The sequence below is a fragment of the Sminthopsis crassicaudata genome, chromosome 5 (genome assembly GCF_048593235.1).
Source record: "Sminthopsis crassicaudata isolate SCR6 chromosome 5, ASM4859323v1, whole genome shotgun sequence".
Lineage (NCBI taxonomy): Eukaryota > Metazoa > Chordata > Mammalia > Dasyuromorphia > Dasyuridae > Sminthopsis > Sminthopsis crassicaudata.
The window spans coordinates 110,399,093-110,411,351 of NC_133621.1; the positions used below are offsets into that span (position 1 = coordinate 110,399,093).

General features: G+C 43.6%; 1 protein-coding gene across 1 annotated transcript in view; it reads left to right on the forward strand.

Annotated features, from left to right (window-relative positions):
- The first annotated feature begins 218 nt into the window (after window positions 1-218).
- Window positions 219-12,259, forward strand: part of PLXNA4 (plexin A4) — a 627,987-nt gene continuing 615,946 nt past the window's right edge. The window contains exon 1 of the mRNA XM_074269561.1: window positions 219-1,208. The gene's annotated coding sequence lies outside the window, so the exon portion shown is untranslated. The remainder of the gene's footprint in view (window positions 1,209-12,259) is intronic.

Here is a 12,259-nt window from a genome sequence, read left to right on the forward strand (position 1 = left end):
AGCAGGCTCGGAGCCTGAGAGCTCCGGAGAGGGAAAGGGAGAGCAGGCTGCGGGGAGGGGAGGAGAGGGAGAGAGGGAAGAAGGAAGGGAGGGAGGGAGGGAGAGAGGGAAGCAAGGAGGGAGGGGGAGGAGAGGAGGACCCGGAGAGCGCCAGGCAGCTGGAGTTTTTGCAGCGCTTGGCCGGGCTTCAATGCACAGCAGCGGCGAGCCGCGGCGGCAGCAGGCAGCCCGTGAGCTCCGGCGGCGGCGGCCGAGCCAGCGGCAGCCCAGCTCGCTGCCCCCTGCAAACTTTGCTCCCAGCCCGGCCGAGGGGTCAGGGGGCCGGCCCGGAGGACCCGCACGGGCAGCAGCCCCCGGAGTCGCCGCCGCCGCCGCCGCAACCCCAGCAGCCCCAGCAGCAGCAGTAGCAGCCGTGGCAGCAGCAGCTCCAGTGGCGGCGGCAGCACTAGCAGTAGCACTAGCAGAGGCGGCGGTAGTAGCAGCGGCGGCGGCGGCAGAAGCAGCACCCAGTCTCCCCGGGGAGCGGCTGCCGAACCCCCAGTCCCTTGGCATTGCCCCCCGAGCCCTCCGGGAGGGACGCGAGGGCTGCCTGGCCAGCTGACGCCTGCCTCCGGAGCTGGTGCCGCGGGGGGGTGGGGAGGGTGCCCACGGAGGAGGCGGGAGCCCCGACCGGTCGGGGAGAGCTGCAGTGCCAGGGGAGAGCGCTCCAGCCCGGCCGCCCGGGCACCCGGGGCTGGGGAGCCGCCGGACTTGGGCGATGGGCGGCGCTCAGTGACGCCGCCGTTGCCCGCTTGGCATCAAGGACACCGAGCCCTCCGGGGGGTGGGGGTGGGGGTGCGGGGGGCAGCCCCCGGTCGTCACTGCAGTCTCGGAGAGCCTCCGCTGCCGGCCGGCTGGGGGGAACCGGACCCCGGAGCGTGCCGGGAGCCGCTTATCAATTTTTTGGACATCTCTCCTCCTCGGACGTTGCAAGAGGATCTATTCAGAGCCAAAGGCTTGACATTATTCTGGGTTTTTCCTTTTCCTTTCTAAACCTCCTTCCTTTTCATCCGTGGAGTATTTTTGTTTGGGATTTGGGATTGAAGAGGCAGAGAGACACACACACACGCACATACAGAGGAGAGACAGGGAGAGAGAAAGAGGCAGAGACACCATCTGCAGTGTCAATGCGGCGCTCCCGCTGAAGGAGGGAAAAGCGGCAATCCCAGGTAAGGAGCGGAGCTGCGTGCGGGTCCCCGCCGGGAGGAGGACGGAGCTCCGAGCCGCGGCCAGGCCGGGGGCTCTTCCCCGGCTGCCGGGCCGGCCGCATCCTCGGGCTCCGGGAGGCTGGTGGGAGAGGGAGAGGAAGTGGGTGAAGGGAGGTGTCTGGGCGGAAACGTCCCCAGGTCCCGGTGATTCCCCCACTCACCCCTCAAACCAGCCCGGCTCCAGCCGATCGTGCGCACCACCAAGCGCACACACACACACACACACACACACACACACACACACACACACACACACACACTTTCCACCTGGAGACCGGCTAGGTGCAGAGCCACGAGAATAGGTATTTCTCCTCTTTTCTCTATCTTCTGACTCTCCCTACGTTCCGACTTCTCCACAGCACCACTTTCCTGGGGTTTTTATTTTTCTTTCCTTATTAAAATTTTTTTCTTGTAAAAATACATTTCCCTCGTCCCCGTAGCAGCTGAGGGAGTATTCCCGAGTTCCTAGCCTTTTTTAAGTGTACCTGCTTTTTTTTTTTTTTTCCAAAGGGGGAGACGATTGGGGAGGACTGGGGTGAGGGGTTGGGGTGGGGGTGGGGGCTGAAACCCGATCAGAGATTTGAGATCCGCCCTGTGCCGAATGATCGGCTGTCCTTTGGAGCATGGGATTTTAATTATAATTTTGAGGAAATAAATGGGTATGCTCTAGAAGCCAAAACGTGTCTTCCCCAGGAAAAGGCAGCGCGGGTGCCACTCTGAGCCAAAGCAGAGCGATGTCTCTCTAGAAATGAAAAGGAGTTCAAGCTTTTTTTTTTGGGGGGGGTGCTTAAGGAATACTTCCCCCGGGAGACTATTATATTGACTTGTCCAGGGACCGAGTGGGCCCTGTGGGATCCACCAACTCACAGCCATAGTGACTGGAGGAAGCTCAAACAGGATTGGGGAAAACTGAGCAAGGGATACCTGATTGGGTTCTCCCCCTTCCTTCCCTTTCTGCTGTGTAGTGTGGGACAAATGGATTTCACGGGTCCTCTTTTCTCTCCCATTCACCCTGTCTGAACCCGGCACTTTCCTTTAAAGGTGTGTAAGTCGAAGAAGAGGAATGGGGGCTGGTGGGGACATTTCTTGGGGGAGGTGGTGTGGGGACACTTGCGTCTCATCACCATCCAGATGGTAACTGTCTTTTAAGAGCGAGGCTTTCTTGATTTAGATACAATCTCCCACAGCCTAGCTGATCTTGCCATTGGGAAATCCATAAAAGGCACCAGAATCCCTACAAACCCTTAGAGTGGCTGCCTCATTCTTCCCAAAGCTCTTCCTAGCTTCCTCGGTTGGTCAATCATATGCTTCTAATTTTCTAAACTTTTCCTAGACTGAAGGGTCTTCACCAGTTCCCCATTCAAAAAGCATCCCAGACTGGGAATGAAAAGTTGGAGCCAGAAGGACGGCTGATCTAGAACCAAAGTAATTTAATCTAGGTTGCCTGAGAATATAGTGCAAATAGATATCAATATAAGTATAAATCTATTTGTAGATATAGATTGAGAGCTGGATCTATTCTTAGTAAGTTAATGCATTGGAAAAATTGGTCATGAAGAAAATAAGTGTGCATCCTCAGTTATAAGACCTTGCTTGGTGGGGGGAGGGATGGAAGCTTTTTGAACTAGTGGGGATAAGTCTGATGTATGCCTCCAAGCTAAAAAAAAAAACAAAGATAAATCCCCAAACTAAAGAAGGTCAGGTTGGGGTGTCTGCAAATCTTTGGGGGAAAGTGGTGATCTTTCTCAGCCAGTCTCCTTTTTCCAAACTTTTTCAGCTTCCAAGTCTCTGGCTAGAATAGGGAGAGGCAGTAGCTGATACTCTGGGAGGAGGATTGTATTCTTGTGTGCTGTATGAGTTGCTCTTTGATTGATTGAAAAGGATGGAAGGAAATAAAGAAGAGCTACCACAGTGGAGAGAGCTCAGTGGGGGGAAAAGATGATTTTCTTCTTCTGAATGTTGTGAATCTGCACACATCCAACCCCCTCCCACTTCCTCCTGGACACATGCCCTCAGAGCCTGGCTGTATACGTCCGCTTGTACAACCTTGCCTCACAATAGTGCCCGAACAAGTCTCTTTTCTATGCTGCAAGAGGAACCTGAATTATGCCCTCAAATTATGTAGATAAGGACAAGTGATCCAAACGTTCAGCAGCACTTGGATTTTTATAGAAATATTGTACTATGGCAACAGTGGGCTGCTTCCCAAGTAAACAAATATTCCCTCATAAGACCTTATTTGGGGGTAAAAGGTTTTAGGGACAGGATTCTCAAATGTTTGTAACTCTTTCCCCAGATTCCTGCTCCAGTCTTAGTTTCCCTGTAGCCCAGCTTTCCTTCAATATGCCAACCCCCCCCCCCCCCAATCTCGTCTGCTTTCAAGTGTTTGCACAAAAGGAGAATTTAGATTGCTTTCCATGTCATTTTCATTCAAAGCAAGGAGTGGTTATGCTAAGCTTCTAGGTTCAAAAATCCCTACATTACCCCACTAAGCAACAGACATAAAATTGGTTCCTATTCCAAATCAAGCATTGATTAGCATCTGTGCAAAACCTATGTGTAATGGACCTAATTTTCCTGGTTTTCTTGCTCAAATTAGGACCATGTCACACTCCTTATCCATCCCTGTTTCTTCTTTCTTTCTTTTTAATTTCTCAGGGTCTTAATTGTTTTGTAGGTAACTGTGTTGGAAAAAATCCCAGCCATGAAAGAATTGATTATGTATGGCAGATCGAGGATGCCTTATGTGCTACAAGCTTTCTTGGGTTGGTGCTGGAAAGCTAGCTGGCCTTGGGCTTCCAACGATAATATCTACCCTCTTTCTTGGAGGCTTTTTTCCACTTTCAGAGGACTTATTTCAGATGTTTGGCAAATATTTTTTGGAAGAGTAGGAGACAGTTAACTTATTTCCTTTTTTTCTTCCCTTCATCTCCCCCTCCTCTTGCTGCTCACTGCTGCTCCTTTCTGCAGACAGTGAAATCTGAATAGCAGAGCCTATGGATTGCCTATACTCTGTCTCCCCTATTATTTTAACCACAATGAGTGCTGTTTGGGATTAAAGTGAGAACCTTTTGGGAGCTGCGATTTTTGGGGTGTCACTGAACTGACTGGGGCAAGGAGAGTAAATAATCTGGATTTATAGTTATAACCACTGTGTGGGTGGGGAAGAAAGAGATTGTAGAAAATGAATATCTGTAATGCCATTCTTCCATGATCATTTAAATAAGGCATATAAGTGATGGTGGAGCAGAAGTATTATTAGAAGTACAATTGTGTCAGTTAGTCAATAAATGTTTATTACTCACCTACTATGTGCCAGGTATTGCTAAATGCTGAGGATACAAAAAGAGACCAAAGATAGTCCTTGTCTTCAAGGAGGCCACACTCTAATGCAGCATTTTTTATATTATAAAAAAGAGTACTGGAGTAGATGCTACTAAGACTGGGTTTGAGCTTAATCTCTGCCATTTATTGATCTTGTGAAATAGGACAAATATTTTTTCCTCTCTGGGCCTCAGTTTCCCCATATGTCAAATGAATAATAATACCAGCCCTGCCAACTTCATAGATTTGATGTAAGAATTAAAAAATAATGTATATGACAGCTTTAGAAAGTATAAGATGTAAGGAGAAAGAAGAGGAGGAGGATAGTGATGGTTGTGATGATTTAGGAAAAGTTCTGCTTTATAAACATGGGCTGTCAGCACAAGGAAATAAATGTACCATCGTACAAGGCACCCTTTGATGTGAAATTGGACCAGACTCCAGAGCTCTTGTAAGAGATACCTTCTATATAAGCACCTGCCTAACTTCCACCTTTGATTAATCCACCTCCTGGCTTTTTGCACACATCCGCCTGCCCATTGGCCCTCAAATTTGTGGCACTCCAAGAAATCAATATAACATGAACTTAACGACAGCTGGATGATTAAGTGTTATTTATATTTAAGAGCGGCATTTTAAAGAGACGTCTGGCTAATAAATCAAGTGGCTGTTTAGGAGATCCACATGATTAGGGTAATTGCCCTATAGGCTCTGATGAGCACTGCTTAGTCCATTCAGAGCCATGCAGACATTAGCTATTAATAAGGAGTGAAATACCACCTTCACTCCCATAGCTTCCCCATCTCTTCCTTTTTCTTCTCTCTCCCTCTCTCTCTCTACTTTCCCCTCCCCTCTGCCAAATCTATAACATTAAAGTTGGAGCACAAAGCTAGAGTCAGCAGTGAGCCTGAAATAAACCCATGCAGCTAGACAATAATAGATGGGCTTTAAAAAAGCCCACAAAAAAACAAGGTGGGCAACATATCAAGAGAACAGAGACATGACCTCCTTCTGTGGCCCTGAGGCTTGGCCCCTCTGCTTGGTAGATATTAAATTCAATTCAATCCGACAAGCATTTTAAAATGTCTACTCTGTCCTCAGCCACAGGTCTAGGTGCTGGGAATATAATGACAAAAGCCAAACCAATCCATCCTCTTCTTCTTGCCCCTTACCCCTTCTCCACCCATTCTACTAATGATATTTGTGTAACTAAGAATCAAGATTTTCTGGGTATCAAATTAGGTTCAAGACTGATGCCTTGGAAGGGAAGGGAAAAAGCATTTACTAGACACCTGGACACTGGGCTAAGTATTTCATTTTATTTTCACAACAATCCTGGGAAGGAGATACTATTATTATTTTTATTTTATAGTTGAGGAAACAGGTCATGGTTAAGTGACTTTCTCAAAATTACCCAGCTAGTGATTGAGAGTAAGTTTGAAGCTAGGTCTTCCTGACTCCATCTCTGATTCTCTATTCATTATATCACTCACCTTGGTTTTTAAAGATCTTTAACAGCCAGATTCTAGCCTACCTTTACAAGTTTACTGCATATGATTTCCTTTCAAATACTTTCTGTTCCTTCAAAGAGTCCTATTTACTATTCATCCTCTATACAGGTTCCATCACCCCATCTCTATGCCTTCTGTCCCGTGTAGGTAGGGTGGATTCTTTCTGCTTCTTAGAATCCCTATATTCCTCCAAACCTCAAATCAAGTAATGATTTCCTGTATGAGACGCTCCCTATGTTCCCACCTGTCCCTTCTCCCTTAAGTGTTTTTCCACATTACTATGCATTTACTCTGCATTTATTTCACATTTATTTTTATTTGTGTGCATGTTGTTTCCACTCAGTAGACTGCGTTTCTTGAGGGCACAGGTTATTCTGTTGTTGTCTATGAATTCACAGCCTAGCAAAGTCCTTGGAACAGAATAGGTAAGCTGTAAATAAATACTTATTGAATGAATAAATGAGTCATCTGTATCTTCAGGATGAAAACTGTCCACTACTCATAGGATGTTAATCTTGGATTCCCCTTGTAGAAAGATGAGCAGTGTATATCCAAAGTGAGAACACTGTATAGATCTTTTCACTGGTTTCAGTCCACGTGAAAATTCTGTGACATACCTTTCATACAAACAGGAAGACCCATTCAGGAAGGATGTTATGGGCCACTCCTGAGGATACTGAATGGTTTAGGGGAAAGAGAATTGGGTTGTCTTGTAATTTGAATCCTTACTTAAGGGACATGGATAAGTCTTAACTTCTGTGAATTCTTCTAGAAAATTATGAAATAGGCTTAGATGATATCTCTGATTCCTTCCTATTCTGACTTTCAATGAATTTATTAATCCAGAGACTCTGGCCCTGTTTTGTTTGGTTTTGCTTTGTTTGTCACCGGCTAACTTTATGACCTTGGGGGGGAAAATCAATATATTCCTCTGAGACTCAATTTTCCTGTATGTGAAGTAGGAAAAATATATAGAATGACAAGATTTTAAAGTTGGAAGGAACCTTATTCACTTAGAAAAAGTAGTAGTCATTTAATCTAATGCTTTCAATTTACTGAGGATGAAGACCAGACTATAGAGATAGTAAGAAACAGAGCAGAGGTTGTTGTATGCTGTGTTAGGTGCCCTTTGATTGATTGAAAAGGATAATAAGCAGAACTACCACAATGGAAAGAGCCCAGCGGGAGGAAAGATAACTTGGTCTTGGTTTAAATATAATCCACTTTTCACGACACACTTTTCCTTGAATATAAAGTCACACAAGACCATGCCCATAGTTTGCTTGTAGCTACTATATTGAATAGAGATATTCCATATCAACTATCACTTATTTGGCAGTCCCTTTATTGGGGGAAGGAGGAAGATTTGGGGTGAAGGATCTGCTTCTGCTTTGAAACCCACAAGGTTGTTTTTTTTTTTTTTTTTGCTTCTCCCAGAAGCTGTTTGAATTCTGTTATCTGACTTAGTTCTAAGGCTTCTAATTCGGAAATCCAGGGGAATGGCTTGGGGTAGGGAGGACATATTTGGATGGCAAAGTTGTGATTCCCTCCCCCACCCTCTTTAGAAGTTGGCCTCTTGACTTTCACTAATTTAGTCCTACTGGGAACAACTCTAATGGGCTAGCCTGTAGCATCTGCATTAGGTCTGGGGTTATTCTGCAGAGATCACGAACTAGGATTGAATGGACTGGATTGGTGATTTTGAGGACCATGAAGATGGTGGGAGAAGTACCTGCAGAGGACTGTGCTTTCCTTAGGATCTTGAGAATATACAGTTAAGTGTTTGAGATTGGTTATATCTAGTCTCGCCCAGAGGCAGGCAGATGAACTAGATGATCTCATGTCTCTCTGACCCAATTATCCTAGCAAATAGCCCTGGATAGCTATCTCTGGATATCTGTTATTTTTTTTTCCTTCCAAAAGACATTCAGCTCACATATGTCTTTAAACTAAATCAATGAATATTTATTTAGTATCAGCTGTGGGCAGAGCCCTGTATGCTGCACCAAGAGAGAGAGAAAGTTTGGATAAGACATAATCTCTGACATCATAGTGCATCTAATCAATATAATCCAATGGTGCTATCTGACACGTACATTATAATGTAAAATAACATATTTTACATTAAAAAGATATAAGAAAGTACTGGCATCCTCCAGGGAGTGTGAAGGAGTGGAAAGATATGGGCTATAGATTCACGTTTACCTCTTACAAACCTGTGTGACCTGGGCAAATCACTTAATCTTTCCTTAATTATAAAGAGATCAGCTTAGATCAAGGGTCAGCCAATTATAGTCTACAACTTTTGTATGGTCATTGAGCTTAGAATCTCTTTTACATTTTTAAATAAAGTTTTGTTGTATTACAAAGGTAAAAAATATTTTTAACTCAGTACTACATAAAAACAGGCAGCAGACTGGATTTGGCCATAGTTTGCCAACTTGAGGCTAGATAGTTTCTGAACTTCCTCCTAGCTCTTTTAGATGGTTAAGACTTTCCTTGCTTGACCAATAATCCAACTGTTATTTTTATGGAAAGAGAATCATTTGGTATACTTGGAGTTTCTTCATCATCCTGTCACTGGCCCAGCAGCTGCTGGCAAGATGAAAGGCAGGCTGGGATTAAATCCCCACAGAAGAGAGGGCTTGAGAAGACTAACAGTTAACAGGTGTTTGTAAGCTTGCAGGCACTTTCCTGTATGCCCTCTGGACTCTGGGAAACTTCCCCCACCCTCTCTATGGAGCCTTGTCCTTGGATACAGCAAATTGGATTTGGGGATGTTTTGTCCCCTCTGACACAAAACAGATCACTTGCTAAGAAGATATTCTCCGGCAGACAGTGTATGGAACAGCCTTAGCGGAATCAATCCCATGCTCCTGTAGGAAAGAAGCTGTCCCTCGGAAAGTTAGAGTGAAAGTATCCTTTAGAAATCTAGGGGAAAAACCAGCTGTGTAAAGGCTTCTGCGAGTTCCTATCTCTTAGTTCACTCACTTGCTTCCTTTCATACTGGAAGAGAGAGATATCTGTGGGGTCATTTGTTGTCTGTAAGTAGAAGGGAAATGAGGCATTTTGGAGCTGTGGTCCAGAAGTTGAGAGCAGCTACTGCAACAGAATATTGGGGAGCTGGATTTTTCCTTCTTTTTGGGAGGCAGGTGCGGATGAGTAGGATATATAACTGAATTTAGACCTCAGAACAGGGATGGAGTGGAATCCATCCTATTTTACAAAGATACAGTTTCTCTCTGTCTGTCTGTCTAGGTCTCTGTCTCTCTGTCTCCTCCTCCCATCTTTCCAGATAGTCCAGTTCATGGTTTTAAATGAATGAATGGCTTCAGTACTGAGGATAGTAGAGCTCTCCTGGATCTAAGAAAAGGCTCACTTGTGTGAGTGATGTAATAAAAATATTTTTAAAACTCTAGATTTCCAAGTGAAATTTTTCCAAGGGATTTCTCTCCAATTTCATTGCCTACAGAAATATCACAACCCTGGGAAGTAGATGATATTATTATCCCCATTTTATACATGAAGAAATTGAGGCTAAGAGAGGTTAAGTAAATTGTCCAGAGTCACACAGCTAGTAGGTGTCTGAAGCAGTATTGGAATTCAGGTTTTCCTGTTGCCAGATCCAGCATCCAGAACTCTATTATTTATGCCAGCTAGGGATTCTAAGATAAAGAGGTAGAGAAGGGATATGGTGAATGGCTAAAATATTTCCCTCCATTGGGTAAATAAGCTGCCTCAAGCCCTACCCCTAAATAATGCTTTGTGATTCAGGGTGAGTCACAACTTCTTAGGACTCAGGTAAATTTTTTAATGGTATTTTATTCTTCCAAATACATGCAAAGGTAGTTTTCAACATTCACTTTGCAAAATCTTGTGTTCCAAATTTTTTTTCCTCTTCTCCTCCCTCCCTTTCCCTAAGACCGCAAGCAGTCCCATGTAGGTTAGACATTTGCAATTCTTCTAAACATAAAAATATTTGTTATGCTGTGCAAAAAAAATCAGATTGAAAGGGGGAAAAACAAGCATATTTGTTGAATTTGCTTCAGTCAGACTGAGACCTTAGCTGCATCCAGGGCCATGTTCAGTCATTCTTATCTATAGCTTTCCATTGAATTCAAACAAGAAAATGAGGCAGGTGACTTTGCACAGTCTTGCCCTTAAATCTAAGTCACTTGCATGCTATGGCAGCACCTCTCTGATGTCATGGTCTTCTTCATGACTGAAAGGCAAACAATAACAATATTTGTTATATTTAATAGGTCTCATTCTCTTCAGAGTCTTCTTATTGGTTGTGTCCATTGTGACTACATCCTATATAGTGTTTTTTAAAAAATGCTTTATTCACAATGACCTTATGAGAGAGGTTCACTTATTATCCTAATTTTGTTGATAAGAAGAATGAGCTCCAGAGAGAAGTAAGGTGACTTGCCCAATGTCACATAGCCAATGTGTGAATTCTGGGAATGCAATCTTTTGTTTGATTTAGTCTCTTCCTCATTCATGTCAATGTCACTGTCCCATCTATATCTTTTCCTTTCTTTCTATTTATTTAGCTCTTTCCCCCTTAAATAGTTATAATATGAAATTTGATATTTTTATGTATTTGTTGTTTCATTTAATGCTTATTTGTTTATTATTCTTTATTTTTGAAATTGAGAAGCAGGAACAGCTAGGTAGCTCCGTAGATAGAACACCTGCCAGGAATCAAGAGGACCTGAGTTCAAATTTGACCTTAGACAGTTACCCTAGGTAGATCATTTAATTAAATTGCCTCCCCCCACAAAAAGAGAAAAGGTGTGGTATAAATGGAAAAAGACCTAGTTTTTGGAGTCAGAAAAACTTGGGATCATGTCCCGTCTTTTGACATATAACAGCTGGTAGCTGAGTCTCTGGATATTCCAAGGCAACTCATTGTCACAGAAAAGCTGAGAAAAAGAATTCCTACGTCAGTATTTCCACACAATAACATCATAGGTTCACAATAACAATACAACTAAAATTAAGTTATATTCCCCTCACCCCCAAGACATCATAGGGTGATGGGAACAGCACCAGATTAATACTTAGATGACTTGAGTTCTAGTTTTGATCTTGGACAATTCATGACTTCTGTTTCCAAATCTCTAAAAACCTATGGAGGTGGGAATAGTTTTGCAGAAGATTATTTCTGATAGAAGCAGTGGTCTGAGCTGTATCTTGCCATATAGTCCTGGCTCTTTTTGAGGCATTGGTTCGAGCCAAGTAAATTATAGTCCTGTGCACAAATGGGCACATTATCAATATAATTTGATGATGATGATTTCCAGTCTGGCTTGGCTGTGGCAGTCCATTAACATAGTGGCTTCTGGAATTGAGTTTTCTGAGAACATTTGAAAGTAGCAATTGTATACTCAAGTACAGGTAAGGTCAAAGATAGAATGGTTTATTCATTTTTCAGTCACGTTCCACTCATGGTGAAACCATTTGGAGTTTTCTTGGCAAAGATATTGGAGTGTTTTGCCATGTCTTTCTTCAGTTTATTTTACTGATGAGAAAATGGAGACAAACAGGGTTCAATGGCTTGCCCGGGATCACACAATTATGAGTGTGAACTCAGGAAAATGAGTCCTCTTGAATCCAGACAGGATAGGTATCTAGATTTTGATTTAGTTTAAGTTTAGGATGGGAGGGATTAAAAAAATCTCCCAAAGAATCATATTTTTGTCCTGATTTTCTCACTCCCCCTTCCCCTCTACACGCCCCCCCCCATGCTTAATTCCAGAAACACTTTTCCTTGAAATTTTCTTATGAATGGTATAGAGTTGGTTGTGAGAACTTAGCTTGCTTCACTCAGAGTTGACGTGAAATATTGCTTGGAGCTGCCATGATTTTCTTGTGGAACTATCTTCAGAAAGTGAATTGGCAGTCTTATCAGCCCAAACGGTTTTTTGCAAATGTTTCCATTTTTCCAATGGAAGTAATGAATGAAGATGGATGTTTGTGGAATGTTGAGTATAATGACATTTCCTTGCAACATTTGTTTGAGTTGAAGTTATTGAATCAGAGGCATCAAACTAAATGGTAAAATAAATGTTTGGAATTGAAGAAAGAACGCTTCAACTGTTTAGATGCATCCCTCTAAATCCTGGTTCACCACAATCAATGTTTTACTGAGGGAGCATCTGCCAACCTGGA